We start from the raw sequence: 18,022 nt of genomic DNA, 5'->3' as shown, positions 1-18,022 counted from the left end.
CAGTCATCCGCGTAAAGCCTGCTTTTTACAGATAAGTTAGCGACAATATCGTTGATATATAAAAAAAAAATGGTTTCAGAACAAATCACCCGTGGGAGGCCAGACTTGGCAGGAGCTATATTTGACGCTGTTTCATCCATATCAACGAACTGGCGATGTAGGCTGTAATCCATCCTATCAGTTAGTCATTTTTTTTAACACAGCACGCACACCTTATCGAATGTTTGCTGAAATCTATAAATATGGCACTTGTTTGTTTTCCTTTGTTCAGAGTGCTAGCGAAGTCGTGTACAGTATCAACGAGCCATTTCTAAAGCTATGCTGCATATCTGTTGACACTTTATGTTAATAGAGAAAACTAATCATATGTTTGCAAATTATATCCTCCAAGAGCTTACAGGAAGTTGAAGTTAATGAAATCGGGCTTTAATTTTTTATGCAAGCTTTGTCCCTGATTTCTCTAAAGGCTTCATTCTAGCAACTTTTCATGCTTCCGACAATGATCCTTATTCCTTCATTAACAGACCTTGTAAAGAGAACATGCAAGTTTTTCGCACACCATTCTGCGTAACGCTTAAAAAAAACTGTTCGAGATTAGGCCCTTGGGATTTCTTTATACCTAGCTTTAACAGTAAATTTAGAATGTCATCCTCCGAAATAGCAAGGTCAGGAAAGGAAGGCAGTTTTGTAGAGAAGCATGGTAGACAACCGTCATCATTTGTAAATACACTTTTGAAATAGTCATTAAATTCAGTACGCACTATTTTCTTGTTTCGCACACTTTTACCGTTTACAAAGAAAAAGAGTCATAAGATTAAGAAGCCGGTGTCACAACCCTCCAGAATCTCTCTCGAGAGAGGTGATCTAATATAGTATGGCAAAAATATGTATACAGTGTTGTGGTAGTGGTGTTTATCTTTGAGATTTTTGTTTAAATGTTGCAAGCAGCTTATCAATCACTTCTTGCAACTGCTCATAATTATGCATTTTCACTCGTTTTTTTTCCCAACCGCTGAAGCTTCCGCCTCATTTGTAAATGGTTTCTTGCGTAATCCAGGGATTTCGGCGCTCAGACTTCTCCACTATTTCAGGAACGAAACGCTCTACAAAATCAAGAACCAAACTCCTGAGAAAATGCCAGATGTCATCCACGTAACTAAGGCTCGCGACGAGATCGTAACTTGAGGCCAGCATATAAACTATATAAACTATGCGTTCATTCTGTGCTCGTGAGAAAGGAGGAAACGATTGAGCCTTGCTGCCTTGTTTGGTCAAGACATTGTTAAGTGTAAGAACAACCCCTTTATGGTCTGAAATACCTGCCGTTACAGAACGTGAGATGATTTCTTCCATGCTACCGCTAACAAGGAATACATCAAGAATGGTTCTTGAATGATTTCGCATTCTGGTGAATTAGTTAAGAACTAGTAGCAAGTCTAAGTTATAAGCTAGATAAACTATGACGTTTTCAGCACTCTGAGCTGAATACGAGGAAAACCTTCCCCAGTCGATATTTGGCAGGTCAAAATCACCACTTATAATCAGTTTGTCATCTTTTTTTATGTATGAATTCATAAATGTTGACCATCTATCCAAGTAATCAACAGTATAATTCGGAGGCCTGTAGATAATGGTTTAATATCCAGTCCCTTGAACTGATTCACTTGAAGCTAGTAAACTAGCTAATCAATAATTCATAATACACGCTAAAAACATGTTTTATTGACACGAAGAAATTTCTGCCACGGCCAATGTCTTTGTGAAACTTGATAGAAAAGTGATTAAATGGTTTATTTAAGGACAGACGATTCTATGTAGAAAAGTCAATACAGTGTTAATAAAATCTCTGTGGCGTTTTCATATGAGCTGAATATTTCGCCTATACTCGGCGACAGCCTTTTTTGGCACTGAATGGAAAACTATGGAGCCGAATTTCGTGCATCCTACAGCCAGTGAAGGTAGTTGCAAAGCACAATGCCCGTATTTTCAACGTGAAATATAAATGTTCCTCCTTTATTTTACACGTGGAGCCATTTGATACAGGATGCAGCTCACACCAGATATTTGTGTTTGTTTTAATTTAATTGTTGTGACTTCGCGTTTTTGAAGGCGTTGGAAAGTCCCGCCTTTTTATGTGCGCCTCAAACGCTAAGCGGCGCCTGCGTCTACATGAAACGGTGATGGTGCGCCCCCACCACTTTCCACAGCGTTAGGAGACGCGCGCCGAAGCGGACAACTTCGCGTACTGCATAGCATGTGCAGAAGCTCCGCCTCCGTAGCTTTCAAGTGCCAAGAAAAGTTGTCGCCGAGTATAGTAAGCATAATATAGTGTACTAGTAAAAATTCTGATAGTTCTGCAACGTGATTTTCCCTCCCACTATAGTTCTGCTTCAACTCATGAGTTTGAGGGGTTTACTTCATCTTTTTGGAGCTGGTTCCAAGAACGTAGGTGATTCCGATCTCACTTTGAGATCGCAGAGATAAGCAACGATCTGCAGCGAAACCGCTGTTTTGAAAGAAAGATTATTCCCTAACATGGAAGATAAAAAAAAAACTGTCGGCGTCATATATATATATATATATATATATATATATATATATTGATAGTACACCTTTAGTGGTGAGCAGAAGAGACGTTTACTTTGTGGAAAACGTAGCGGTAGAACCGACCAGCTGTCAAGCGGAGCGAGCGCGAGCAGCAACAACACTCTTCCTTCTCTTCTTCAGCTGGCGTTCCGGCCTGTGCCAAATATCAATGCTACAAATCACTCCCCCCTCAGAAAAGGAGCCATCCTGGCGACCTATGGAACGGGTACGACGGGTGGGTCGTAGTGCGGCTTCAATCGATCTACGTGAACAGTCTCGCGGCCTCGATGCCGTCGGTCTGTTGATGGTTGAACCGGCTCAACAATATAGTTAACCGGTGAGGCCTGACGTAGGACTCGGTAGGGGCCTTCGTACTTCGGCAGTAGCTTGGTGGAAAGACCAGGAACAGATGAGGGAACCCGAAGCCATACCAAGGCGCCAGGCGAGTATGACTGCGAAGACAGGTTTTCGTCGTGACGGTTCTTCTGGTACGCTTGATCTTGGGCGGTTAAGGAACGCGCGAGTTGCCTGCATTCTTCTGCATAGGTGGCGACTTCAGATAGAGTTGTGGATTCCGAAGCGTCTGGATGGTACAAGAGAATGGTGTCCATGAATGAGGAAGGTTCGCGCCCGTAAAGGAGGAAGAACGGAGAGAATCCTGTCGTAGACTGAGTGGCGCTGTTGTAAGCGTAAGTTACAAAGGGCAGTATGCGGTCCCAGTTGGTGTGATCAGCGGACACGTACATGGATAGCATGTCGCCCAGTGAGCGGTTAAACCGTTCGGTCATTCCATTCGTTTGCGGATGGTATGCGCTGGTTGTCCGATGCACAACGTTGCATTCGCGAAGAAGGGCTTGTACCGCTTCGGAGAGGAACGTACGGCCGCGGTCACTGAGTAGCTCACGAGGCGCGCCATGGCGTAGAATGAGATTGTGAAGGATAAATAAGCCAACTTCACGTGATGTGGCCTCTGGCAGCGCAGCAGTTTCAGCATAGCGTGTCAAGTGATCAATGGCGACAATCACCCAGCGGTTCCCGTTAGGCGTATAGGGAAGGGGACCGTACAAGTCAATTCCGATGCGGTCGAAAGGGCGGGAGGGGCAAGGCAACGGCTGCAGTTGTCCATTGGCTATGTGTGGTGGGCTTTTTCGGCGTTGACATTTGGAGCACGAACGCACGTACTGTCGGACAAAGCGGTACATTCCGCGCCAATAGTACCGCAGCCGGAGACGTGCATACGTTTTTATCACACCGGCGTGGCCGCATTGAGGATCCGCGTGAAAAGAGTCGCAAATGTCGGCACGTAGGTGGCGAGGAATCACAAGCAACCACTTGCGGCCGTCAGAAAGGTAGTTGCGACGGTACAGGAGTCCATCGCGGATGGTAAAGTGTCGAGCTGTGCGCTGCAGTGAACGATTGGGCGTAACTTGGGACGGCTGAGACAGTAACTCTATCATAGAGGCTATCCAAGCGTCTTGGCGCTGTTCATAGGGCATGTCCGCGTACGAAAGTGCCACAGCATCGAGGCTGGATACAGAAGTAATTCCGTGTTCATGGGGAAGTGGAGAGCGGGAGAGAGCGTCGGCATCTGAATGTTTGCGGCCTGACCTGTAGACGACACGGATATCATAGACTTGGAGGCGTAACGCCCAACGAGCGAGACGGCCAGATGGGTCTTTTAGTGACGATAACCAGCAGAGGGCGTGGTGATCAGTCACGACGTCAAATGGACGGCCATAGACGTAGGGTCGAAATTTTGTGATTGCCCAGACGATGGCTAGACATTCTTTTTCTGTGACTGAATAATTCTGTTCAGCCCTAGTAAGAGTGCGACTGGCATAAGAAACGACGTACTCGTCGTATCCAGACTTGCGTTGAGCAAGAATAGCGCCAAGTCCGACTCCACTTGCGTCGGTGTGTATTTCTGTAGGGGCATCAGGATCAAAGTGACGGAGAATCGGTGGAGATGTCAGCAATTGACGTAGTTTCGCGAATGCCTTATCGCAATTGGAAGACCACGCCGAAATGCCCTCGGTGTCAGAAAGTAGCCGTGTTAAAGGGGCCATGACAGATGCAAAATTACGGACAAATCGGCGAAAGTATGAACATAAGCCGATAAAGCTCCGGAGTTCCTTAAGTGTCGATGGCTTCGGAAACTGGGCGACAGCACGGAGTTTTCCAGGATCAGGTAGAACGCCGTCCTTGCTGACAACATGCCCTAAGATGGTGAGCTTCCGGGCGGCAAAATGGCACTTTTTCAAATTTAGTTGGAGCCCAGCATGTGTAAGGCAATGCAGGACACTTGCGAGGCGCAGAAGATGGGTATCGAAGTCTTTTGAAAAAACGACGACGTCGTCCAAATAGCAAAGACACGTCTGCCATTTAAGGCCTCGAAGTATGTTGTCCATCAGACGCTCGAAGGTGGCTGGGGCGTTACAAAGGCCGAACGGCATCACGTTAAACTCGTACAAGCCGTCCGGAGTTACAAACGCAGTCTTGGCGCGGTCAGCTTCATCCATGGGTACCTGCCAGTATCCCGATCGAAGATCCAGCGAAGAAAAGAATTCTGCACCTTGCAAACAGTCGAGAGCGTCGTCAATTCTGGGGAGCGGATAAACATCTTTGCGCGTGATCTTGTTAAGGCGCCTGTAATCCACACAGAATCGGATGCCCCCGTCCTTCTTTTTGACCAGTACCACCGGGGAGGCCCACGGACTGTTAGACGGCTGTATAACGCCACGATTGAGCATATCAGACACTTGATCGTCTATAACTTGGCGTTCGGCGTGGGAGACCCGGTATGGAGACCCGTGGGAGACCCGGTGCCAAATATCAATGCTACAATATATTGAATAAAACCTGAGAGTATTTGCAGCGGCAGACATAACTTGCCCGGTAAATCGCAATGCTGTGGGTAAACTGAAAACGTCCCAATTCAATTAGTAATACTTCGACTTTAATCGCGTAGTCTATGCCAAGTTGTAATGAAGTTAGACCCATTTAGCACGAATATTTTCTTAGCATTGATTTCGTCGAGTACGTGCATGGTGAAAACAACTAATGTCTCGCTGTCCTGCACCTTCAAAGTGGATTCATACTTTCCGCAGCTAAGTAAATATTTAACCGCAATAAGTAGTTTTGCACTTTTAGTAATCTACTACTCGGGAATTGAGAAGAAATCACAACCGTATCACTGAAGAGCGGTTACACGGCGGGCTCGGAAAGAAGCAACCGTCGGCATGCGGGTGTCGGAGCAGGCGAGTCCGTGCCATGACGTCACTCTCCGCGACTGCAGCGACGCCAGTGTTCGTTCTCGGGCCACAAACTGTCCCGGTCCCGTTTAGAAAAAGTGGGTAACGATTTAGAGTACTTCGTACTCTGCTATGGGAGAGCATACAGCCGTCCCCTGCACCAAGCTTGACAATGGAAAAGTGCTTAATGGCACAGTCGACCGCGATTTAGCAGACTATTTGCGTGGCGACTCCGAAAGACCTCTTTGCTAAACCTGGTTTTAACGTAAAGTTTTACTTCAAATTCAAAAAGATTTACCACAACCTAAACTACAGAAAACACCTCAAAAAATTCTTGATGTTTACACTTCATCCTTTAACAAAACTACTGCTACCATTGTCACCTTCATTGGCCACTTGATGATTATGGCGTGCTCAGGTGCATGTACATGCTCATGTGCCTTGTTCTGTTTGCGGCGCGCCGCTCCGCGGTTGGAAAAAATGGCTGCATATCCACGGAGTGCGTGGTGGAGATTGGGGCGAAGCATCCGTCCGTTCATTCGTTCTTGCTTCCGTCCGTCCATGCGTCCGTCTGTGTGATCGTCCACGCGTCCATCCGACCGTCCGTGCGCGCGTCTGTTCGTGCGTCCGCACGTCCATCTGTGCGTCTGTCCCTGCGTTCGTCCATGCATCCGCCCCTGCGTCCGTCCATGCGTCCATTCGTCCGTGCAACCATACATGCGTCCGTCCATGCGTCTGTCTGTGTGTCCGTTCGTCCATCTAGTAAACACTGCAAGTACCACCATCTCGCATCTTTTCATCGTATATTCCTCATATAGAAGCACCGCCATCCAGCGGACATACCAAGGTGGCACACGCACAATTTCTTACGGCTTGCGCTTCGTGTCGACTTCCCACCTTTAACCACCTCGAGTTCATGGTATATACTAGTTCACTGTATTTATGGCACGGCGACCCAACGCTCGCTAAACCTTTTTAAAACAAAAGAGGTTACGCCCAGCGAGTATAACGTAGCAACTCTTTCTTGTCAGATGGTGCTCAATGTACATGCCAATGGCTGCTAATGGGGAATGAGAGAGGAGAATTCGGCTTTTAGTTAACGCGAACGCTGCGAATTTTTCATTGTTCGACAACGCACAGGAGAAATCTCCCAGCGGCACCACCTTGCAGGTCAAAAGGTAAAACTGGTTACACACCACGACTACGACTACGAGGGACAAACGGGTGCCGCTTCAAGGAGCTTCGCCCCTGAAACAACAAGAAAAAAGCATAACCTCTGAGTTAATGATGACGACTGAAGGGTCCAAGCGTCTGTCTGTCTGGCTGTCTGTCCGTCCATCCATCCAGCCGTCTGTCTGTCTGTCTGTCTGTCTGTCTGTCTGTCTGTCTGTCTGTCTGTCTGTCTGTCTGTCTGTCTGTCTGTCTGTCTGTCTGTCTGTCTGTCTGTCTGTCTGTCTGTCTGTCTGTCTGTCTGTCTGTCTGTCTGTCTGTCTGTCTGTCTGTCTGTCTGTCTGTCTGTCTGTCTGAAGCACAGTCTTCAGCTCCTGTCATCGGCTTGAACGGTTTGCTTGTTTTACAGCAAGAGCTGTTATGAGATCACACTGAGCATCGCGTGCACCTTATAGTTTTCCGCCGCCGCCACCGATGTCCGTAACCACTATCACGCAAAATAAGAAAAAAATAAATAATTAAAAAAGAGGACATAATGTGATTCAAACCTGGGTCGCTCGCGCTCCAGTCCAGTATTCTAGCACAGAGCCACACCGGGGCTTGAAGGTTCGTTGCATCTGGCATAATATACAATTGGGAATATGAGTAATAAAGCGTTTTAGAACAGCGAAGGAACCACCAAGCGTTACACAATGCGAATTTCGTGACGAGTGAGTCTTTACTAATGCTCCAACCTATTACAAAAAACTTCAGGCATAATTCTTAATCGTCGTCAACCAAAGCTAAAAAAAAATAAAAAAGTTCATTGCGAATGTGTAGTGGGTATACTAACAGTTGATTGTCGCTGTCGGAATAAAAGGTTCCTGACAGATCAAATGTAACTCTTGTAAGGGCTTTCGTTTGCTTCTGTAAGGACTATTAGCGGTTTGTGGGAAATGTTTCTGACCGAGAAAATGTCACTCCTGTAAGGAGCATCTAGCGGTTGCTGCAAAGACTAACAGTTGTTCTCAGAAATGGACTTTGGGAGAGCATTTTTTCCTCACTCACGATTAACTGTTGATTCTGAGAAATCATCTGTAAGGACCATCTAGCGGTTGCTGCAAAGACTAACAGTTGTTCTCAGAAATGGACTTTGGGAGAGCATTTTTTCCTCACTCACGATTAACTGTTGATTCTGAGAAATCATCTGTAAGGACCATCTAGCGGTTGCTGCAAAGACTAACAGTTGTTCTCAGAAATGGACTTTGGGAGAGCATTTTTTCCTCCCTCACGATTAACTGTTGATTCTGAGAAATCATCTTTATGAGAGCGAGTATTACTCCTTCGGAATCAACTTTCGATCCACTTGAGCAATTTTTGAATGGACTAGTCATTAATCTGCCAGTCATTCGTCAGTGGATTATTTGGCCATTCTCACCAGACTGACATAGTATACAGCTCAGGCCAGTGTGTGCTTTGTTCAGAACTGCATGCATGAGTGTGAGTAGGAACAAAAAAAAAAGAGGGAGATTTCAATTTAGGCATGAGAATATTTATTTGCCCAAAACAGTGCGGTCGAAGACCGGCGAGGCTCCCTCGCATACACATCATTGAAGGCCCTGTAGCGGACCTCATCATCTGTAGTGTACGAGAATTTGTTGAGAACAATTGCATCATCTTCATTAATATGAATAAGGGTGTAAAAATGACACTGGCCAATCGTCCTACTCTCAGGTGTTATTCAATATATATATACATATATACATATATATATATATATATATATATATATATATATTCGCTCTCCTAAAGATGATTACTCAGAATCAACAGTTAATCGTGAGGGAGGACAAAATGCTCTCCCAATGTCCATTTCTGAGAACAACTGTCAGTCTTTGCAGCAACCGCTAGATGGTCCTTACAGGAGTAACATTTTCTTGGTCAGGGAACATTTCCCACAAACCGCTAATAGTCCTTACAGAAGCAAACGAAAGCCCTTACAAGAGTTACATTTGATCTGTCAGGAACCTTTTATTCCGACAGCGACAATCAACTGTTAGTATACCCACTACACATTCGCAATGAACTTTTTTATTTTTTTTTAGCTTTGGTTGACGACGATTAAGAATTATGCCTGAAGTTTTTTGTAATAGGTTGGAGCATTAGTAAAGACTCACTCGTCACGAAATTCGCATTGTGTAACGCTTGGTGGTTCCTTCGCTGTTCTAAAACGCTTTATTACTCATATTCCCAATTGTATATTATGCCAGATGCAACGAACCTTCAAGCCCCGGTGTGGCTCTGTGCTAGAATACTGGACTGGAGCGCGAGCGACCCAGGTTTGAATCACATTATGTCCTCTTTTTTAATTATTTATTTTTTTCTTATTTTGCGTGATAGTGGTTACGGACATCGGTGGCGGCGGCGGAAAACTATAAGGTGCACGCGATGCTCAGTGTGATCTCATAACAGCTCTTGCTGTAAAACAAGCAAACCGTTCAAGCCGATGACAGGAGCTGAAGACTGTGCTTCAGACAGACAGACAGACAGACAGACAGACAGACAGACAGACAGACAGACAGACAGACAGACAGACAGACAGACAGACAGACGGCTGGATGGATGGACGGACAGACAGCCAGACAGACAGACGCTTGGACCCTTCAGTCGTCATCATTAACTCAGAGGTTATGCTTTTTTCTTGTTGTTTCAGGGGCGAAGCTCCTTGAAGCGGCACCCGTTTGTCCCTCGTAGTCGTAGTCGTAGTCGTGGTGTGTAACCAGTCTTACCTTTTGACCTGCAAGGTGGTGCCGGTGGGAGATTTCTCCTGTGCGTTGTCGAACAATGAAAAATTCGCAGCGTGCGCGTTAACTAAAAGCCGAATTCTCCTGTCTCTCATTCCCCATTAGCAGCCATTGGCATGTACATTGAGCACTATCTGACAAGAAAGGGTTGCTACGTTATACTCGCTGGGCGTAACCTCTTTTGTTTTAAAAAGGTTTAGCGAGCGTTGGGTCGCCGTGCCATAAATACAGTGAACTAGTATATACCACGAACTCGAGGTGGTTAAAGGTGGGAAGTCGACAAGAAGCGCAAGCCGTAAGAAATTGTGCGTGTGCCACCTCTCGTTTAGTCCTTGGTATGTCCGCTGGATGGCGGTGCTTCTATATGAGGAATATACGATGAAAAGATGCGAGATGGTGGTACTTGGAGTGTTTACTAGATGGACGAACGGACACACAGACAGACGCATGGACGGACGCATGGATGGCTGCACGGACGAATGGACGCATGGACGGACGCAGGGGCGGATGCATGGACGAACGCCGGGACAGACGCACAGATGGACGTGCGGACGCACGAACACACGCACGCACGGACGGTCGGATGGACGCGTGGACGGTCACACAGACGGACGCATGGACAGACGGAAGCAAGAACGAATGAACGGACGGATCCTTCGCCCCACTCTCCATCATGCACTCCGTGGATATGCAGCCATTTTCCCCAACCGCGGAGCACGCCGCAAACAGAACAAGGCACATGAGCATGTACATGCACCTGCGCACGCCATAATCATCAAGTGGCCAATGAAGATGACAATGGTAACAAAAGTTTTGTTAAAGGATGAAGTGTAAACATCAAGGATTTCCTTGAGGTGTTTTTTGTTGTTTAGGTTGTAGTAAATCTTTTTGAATTAGAAGTAAAACTTTACGTAGAAATCAAGTTTAGCAAAGAGGTCTTTCGGAGTCGCCACGCAAATAGTCTGCTAAATCGCGGTCGACTGTGCCATTAAGCAGTTTTCCGTTGCCAAGAGACGTGCAAGGGACGGCTGTATGCTCTCCCATAGCAGAGTACGAAGTGCTCTAAATCGTTACCCACTTTTTCTAAAACGGGACCGGGACAGCCGGTGGCCCGAGAACGAACACTGGCGTCGCTGCAGTCGCGGAGAAGTGACGTCATGACACGGACTCGCCTGCTCCGACGCCCGCATGCCGACGGTTGCTTCTTTCCGAGCCCGCCGTGTAACCGCTCTTCAGTGATACGGTTGTCAATTCTTCTCAATTTCCGAGTAGTAGATTACTAAAAGTGCAAAACTACTTATTGCGGTTAAATATTTACTTAGCTGCGGAAAGTATGGATCCACTTTGAAGGTGCAGGACAGCGATACATTAGTTGTTTTCACCATGCACGTACTCACGATATCAATGCTAAGAAAATCATTCGTGCTAAATGGGTCTAACTTCATTACAACTTGGCATAGACTACGCGATTAAAGTCGAAGTATTACTAATTGATTTAGGACGTTTTCAGTTTACCCACAGCATTGCGATTTACCGTGCAAGTTATGTCTGCCGCTGCAAATAATGTAACTCATTACACAGAATTCCGCTTTGAGATGCAGGAGACTTTAGATGGATCTGTCTTTCGCACACAATCACTTATAAAAGTGAGAAAAAAGGTTATATACGCTGCAAACCACATATGGTTTCCGGAATTCTAATTTGATTGATTGATTGATTGATTGATTGATTGATTGATTGATTGATTGATATGTGGGGTTGAACGTCGCAAACACACCATACGATAATGAGAGACGCCGTAGAGGAGGGCTCCGGAAATGTTGACCACCTGATGTTATTTTTCGGAATTCTAAGATACTCTCATCTCATGTACAGATTTCTTCTCATCAGTCGTCAGCATTACGTAGTGGGATACCCTGATTTACGCGAACAGCTGACTTGATCTATTATCGCGTCATAAACGATAATGTTCACTTCACGCAGAAGCACTGCTGATTGCAATCGTTTGCAAAACAAACGCCAGAAGGTCGAAATGAACTGTTTCGATGGCGCACGGCGCTTCGTGGCCCACGTGATAATGAAACGTCCTTAGCCTCCGCGAAGCAACGATTGGTCTCGCACGGCATGTTAATATGCAGATTGATGCTGTTCTGGGGTAATGAACCGTGGGAAATGTTATTCATCAGGCGGCTATTTGAACTGGTAGCTTTCAAGCATGACAGCACACTTTCTAGGATGTTGCACGTAGACATTATATATCTGAAATCAGTAGCAGTTTCTGCAACAAACGTTCAACATGTTTTTCTGGTGAAACAAAGTGCCGAAATCATTCCCGAAAGCATGAAGCTAAATAACGTGATGAATTATGAGCAACTACACACAAGAAAATTTATCAGAACAGCTGCGGTGGTATTCTCGGGCGAGCGCATTCGAGATATTTCGCGACACTCGATATGGACCTAAGCACGCGCCCACAGAAAAAAAAAAAATGCTGCCAGCAGTTACCCCGATGCGTCCGATACAAACACCTATTGTGGAGGCGAAACAATGACATCTTATTAAAGGAATTCATCATCATCATCATCAGCCTGACTACGTCCACTGCAGGACAAAGGCCTCTCCCATGTTCCGCCAGTTAACCCGGTCCTGTGCTTGCTGCTGCCAATTTGTACCCGCAAACTTCTTAATCTCATCTGCCCACCTAACCTTCTGTCTCCCCCTAGGCCGCTTGCCTTCTCTGAGAATCCAGGTAGTTACCCTTAATGACCAGCGGTTATCATGTCTACGCGCTACACGTCCGGCCCATGTTCCAATATACACTGATTACACGCGTACTTATACAGCCTTCTTGTTTTTTCCAATCATTTGTGCACCTCTTTATGGCCAGCTTCTCAGCAATCAGCCGCTTTGGATGGGGGCCGATCACAACAGCGTGCTCTTGACCGGTGGTTGAAAGCTGCCAGGCCATGCTGTCATAGGAATTAAAGGAATTACCCGGGAACAACGCAACCTGAAACGCATGCATGGTTGCGATCGGCGAGCCTTCCTTTGCGGCGGGCGCCGAGACGGAAGAAAGGCAGCCGCTGATAAGGAGGAACGCGAACACTCCCGGCTGTTTTTCATGATTTGGGAGGTGCGTGGTTGTAATTACTGCACGCAGCACTGCTGTCGCTTGTGTCGGAGCAAAAATGCGACACGTGGCGCCTTCGTACACCGAGGCCCCGACGCTGAGTTTCCGCCGAAGACGGGCCTCGGACCACCATGCTGTGCGTCTCTGGCTGAGCGGTCACCGACGCTTAAATCAACGCCAGATGACCAAGCACGTGTCATTGGAGTTGCCTCGCCTGCGACCACCGTTCGACAGTGTATAGGTGGTCAGCACGAGCAGTGACACGACGGACTTGTTACATCCTTTTAGAAGTGCGGCAGCTTGGGATAGTTAGTATGGCATGACGATAGTTATAGCTCGAGAACAAAACGACGACACAGAGACACAGTGTCCTTCGTGTCCTTTTTGTCTCTGTGTCGTCGTTTTGTTATCGCACTATAACTATCGTCGTTACATCCCCTTTGCTGGCTGCATGATTCCCCTGGATGCGACTGCGTGGCCGGAACAGTATACCTGTTTTTGGTTGTGTGTGTGTGTGTGTGTGTGTGTGTGTGTGTGTGTGAGTGTGTGCGTGTGTGTGTGTGTGTACGTGTGTGTGTGTGTGTGTGTGTGTGTGTGTGTGTGTGTGTGTGTGTGTGTGTGTGTGTGTGTGTGTGTGTGTGTGTGTGTGTGTGTGTGTTGCGGGCGGCGCCGGCAAAATGACCCTCAACAGTGATGATCTGATTGGGTGAAAATGTTTTTCCCCGTTTCCCTAGTCCTGGCGTCTAGGCAATGCGAAAGGACAAAAAGCAGCAGTGTGCTCCTGAAAGCGCCTTCGACGAGATTGTCACAACGTAGGACGACATATTCGTCTAGATGTCCGCCTTGTGGCGAGCAATTCTCGCTTGTAAATGTGTAGAATAAACCTGTGTAAAGTTTTCCTCATCAGTCTCTTCATGCTGGGCGCCTTCCTCCCGAGTCCCTCGGTGCCAGAAACGGTGAAGTCCCTACACCCAAAAAACGCATAGCAGTGGGTGGGAGAACTCGCTCGCTGGATTCCGTGCCGACCGGTTGTGCGCTCGCGATCTCCGACGACAGCGCAGCTCTGGCCGGCTGGGTTGGTCCTACGCCACCTCCTGCCGCCGGTCCCCCACGACGACGACAGGGTAGCTCTGGCCGAATGGATTAGCCGTACGCCATTTCCTGTTTCCGACAAGAGCTCTCGCCAGTGGTGCCCCGTCCTCGGACTTCTGCGACCGTGTTTCATGTTTCCTATCTTCCGTCGCTCGCTGTCCCTGCGCATCTCTCTTTATATATATACATTTCAATCCTATCCTTTTAGTTCTTCCTTACACCCATCCCCTGTGAGCTACTGTTTAGGTGTCGCACCAGATGCTGTTGCGTAGGACGGAACGATCCCACCGCTGCCACCACTGTTGCGTAAGCCGGGCCTATCCCGCCGAAGCCACCTCCGAAATCCCGCCGCTGACCTCCACTGTTGAGAACGACGGACCGATCCCGCCGAAGCCACCACTGTTGCGAAAGACGGGGACGCCAACACGGCCTCGAAGGCGCCACTGCTTTCAACTCCGCCGGGAAGGTCACCAGCCGTTTGGTAGCGTATGTTTATCAGCTCGCGACTGCTTCTGCGCAGAGCCGATAAGACGAGCGGACGAGACGACGGTGAGTTAAACAAGGTTTATATACAGCATATATACAGAGGCGTTACAATTTCGGCACTGGGGCCGACAGAGACTCGAAGAGCCGAGCTCTTCCTCTAACACATAGTTCAGCCTTTCGCCTAAGACCGCTGACTCACACACATGTCGGCACTCCGACACGGGGACGCCTCTCACATAGGACCGCCGATCGCGACGCGCCGCAGGGCTTCTTTTATTTACACCGGGTCCAACCAAAATGTCCAATCAGAAGCGCCGCTGGTCGTCAGCGCAGATTCTTCCAATGGGGTTGCCGCGCCATGCGTCAGACCACCAGACACGAGAACGCCGGCTCGCTGTCACGTGCGCCGCTGGCTCAATGCACGTGGGCGAGAGAGGCGCCGCGCGTGTTCACGCCGTTGAGATGTTCGCGTCAGGCAGACGGCGGGCTGGCCTTGACCCAGATTGCCTTTTTCAGAGGCACGGACGTTTGACGAGGACTCGCTGGCATAACAGCACCCCCGCCGCCAGACAATGCACCGGAAAGACGAGCTGCTTCCACGGGGCTCGGATGTCAGGTGCGCTCGTTCGCCAGGTCCCTCCAGGTTCGCCTCCAGGGCCATGGGGAGAATACAGCTCCAGACTGTTCCGGGAACACGTCCCATTTTTGACGACGGATCCCAGCTCCACTGGCTTGTCGCCACAACTTGTCGGCCAACTTCGCTTGTCTCTTCTGACCATCTTCGGGTTCAGCACTTGTCGATGGTTCTGCAACTTGCCAAGAACGGATCGACAACAGACAACACACGACACACGCAAGTGCCTTCGGTCACCCGACAGAACACCAGACAAGGTATAATACAACATATACCTATCTACGTGTTTATCGGAATTTTGTTCCCTCTACATCAAGAGGCACATGTGGGACAAAAGACTCTTAAAATGACAACTCAATTTTCTTTTCCCCACGTACAACAACGTAACGAATTAGAATACCACAAAGTTGGCCCCTTGAGAGCACTCTGAACGAGAGCGCTCAGCCCAGGTCGTGATGAGGTCAAAATTTTGCCCCGAATCGCCAGCCAGAAACCGAAAGGTTGAGAAGGTACCAGCTAGAACGCACTGCTCAATGGACCTGCATTAGCGTTTACCTTTCCCCCCCCCCTTTTTTTTTTCTTTAGCGAACGTCAAAGTTGCGCTGTGGAGCAACATGCTCCACCTCAGTAACCGGCCACTTTTAGGCGACGATACCTATGCGGCACCAAGAGCGGCTCACACTTGCGACGTTGCACAGGGGAACAACGATACGGCTTGCTACTGATTGACTCCTCACCGCTTAGCTCGATATCGTGTTCGATCACCCTCATGTTTCCGGGGCGGTCCGAAAACACGTCTTCAAACTCGGAACCAATCTTTCTTAGGTCCTCTTTCTCAGGTCCTCCTTCACTTAAGCTAGGCTCTAGGTTTATCTGCTCCCAAATTACTTTCGATCCCCCTTCGATCACCTCACTAGAACTCAAATTTTCTGCTTCCTCTTCCTCTGAAGCCTTCAACAGCTGATTTACGACCGCTTGATGTTGAACATTGGGTTTCATCAAGTTGTAAATTTTGTTCTGCCGCCTTCCTACTTGCACCTCATAAGTTGTATCGCAAGGCTTCGATAATACTTTGGCGGGCCCTTCCCAATCAACCTCAAGCTGGTTCCTTTTGGATGGCTGCAGCCGCATTACCTGATTATCAACTTCAAAAGCGCTCTTCTTCACCGATTCCTCGTAGTGCTCCTTCGACAGCACTTTTGCCGCGTTTTTCTGGCTTTCCACTAGCGCTTCAATTTGGCTTTCCACTAGCGCTTCAATTTGGCTTTCCACTGGCGCTTCAATCGAGAGATCCTCACGCTGCTCTCGAATGAGCATCTCTCGATCAACTCTCGGCAGCTCGCTCCAACTTTCCGCTACAGGCGAGAGCGTTGCAGCCCTCTCCCTCTGATCCAATGGCGCCATGTCGTCTCCCTTTACGCATACCTCGCAGGCCGCTTCCGCGACGGGCCGCTCGCGTGACTTCTCCCATGACTCATGCGGAAACTTTCCTTTCTGGGGTTCCGTCGACCCGCCGACAAGGCCACTTGAGAGTTCACCGCATGGAACCAGATCAAGCTGCCGCGATAGCTTCCGCGCTTGCGATCGCGTGAGAGCCATGCACGCTAAGTTGGGGAAGAACGATTTGCCCTGCTCTTTGAGAAGCTGCTCTGAGTTGTTGGAGAATAGATAAGGAAAACGATCATTTAGCGCGGCAGACACAGCTGCTTCGGTGCGAAGCTTACCGAACGGGCCTTCAATGACAACCGTGGCGATTGGTAAGCGAACACTCTGCCCCTCGGCGACTTGCCTAATCCACGCGCATTCTCCTGTGAAGTCATCCGGAGACACCAATGAAGGATGGACAACGTCCATGGTTGCCGCTGAGTCTCTAAGTGCTCGGCACGTTTTCTCATTGACCCTAATTTCTTGGAGATACGGCTCCAACAACCGAATGTTTTTTTCTGATTCTCGGATCGTTGCGAAGGCCAATTTTTCCTGACAGTTTCTCGCGATGTGCCCTTCCTTTTTACAGTTGTAGCAGATTAGCGGCTTCCGTTTGTTTTCCGATTCAAATGCCTGTGTGGTAGAAACCTCACTCGATCTCTCCGCTTCTGTTTGCCCTTCCCCTACACTGTCCTTCGTAAGAGACGGGTCCTTTTTGAAATTACGGTGCGGAACGGGTTTCCGTTGATCAGGTTTCCTTGAAAAGCCCTCTTTCTTTTCATCCTTTTCAACGCGCGCTGCCCTGCTATGCAACTTTCGGCGAGTATAATACTCCTCAGCTAACTCAGCTGCCTTGTTTAACTGTACTTCACCAAGTTTGTCCTGCAGCCAAAGTTTGACATCCTCCTCGATGCAGCGGTAGAATTGCTCCAATGCAACGCATTCCACCACTTTATCGCGGTCGTCATAAACACCTTCGCCCTTGAGCCATTCAATCAAATCGGCTTTAAGACGAAACGCGAAGTCAACGTGTGACTCATTCCCCTTTCTAGCATACCGGAACCTTTGCCTGAAAGCCTCGGGTGACAACTTATAACGTCTCAAGAGCACTTCCTTAACCTCGTCATAGCTCTCAAACGCTTCCCTCGACAAGCAAGTTATCGCGTCGGACACTTCGCCGGGAAGAAGAGCTAGCAGGTTCCGCGCCCAAAGAGACCGCTCCAAAGCGTTTCGCTCACAGACGTGTTCAAACTTGACGAGATACTTCGCCATGTCCTCGCCTACTACGAACGGTGGCAGTTGGTCCCGAATTCTAAAACCGCTGACCTGAATCGTCGGAGAAGCTACGCTAGGCGCCTGCGAACACTGTAGGATTGCCAATTCTAGTCGTTTCAACTCTAGGCGCTCTTGTCTCTCGGCCTCCTCGCGCTCGCGACGTTCTACTTCTCGCCTTTCAGCCTCCTCA

Source organism: Rhipicephalus microplus, chromosome X (genome assembly GCF_043290135.1).
Source record: "Rhipicephalus microplus isolate Deutch F79 chromosome X, USDA_Rmic, whole genome shotgun sequence".
Taxonomy (NCBI): Eukaryota; Metazoa; Arthropoda; class Arachnida; order Ixodida; family Ixodidae; genus Rhipicephalus; species Rhipicephalus microplus.
Note: the sequence above shows the minus strand (reverse complement) of the source record.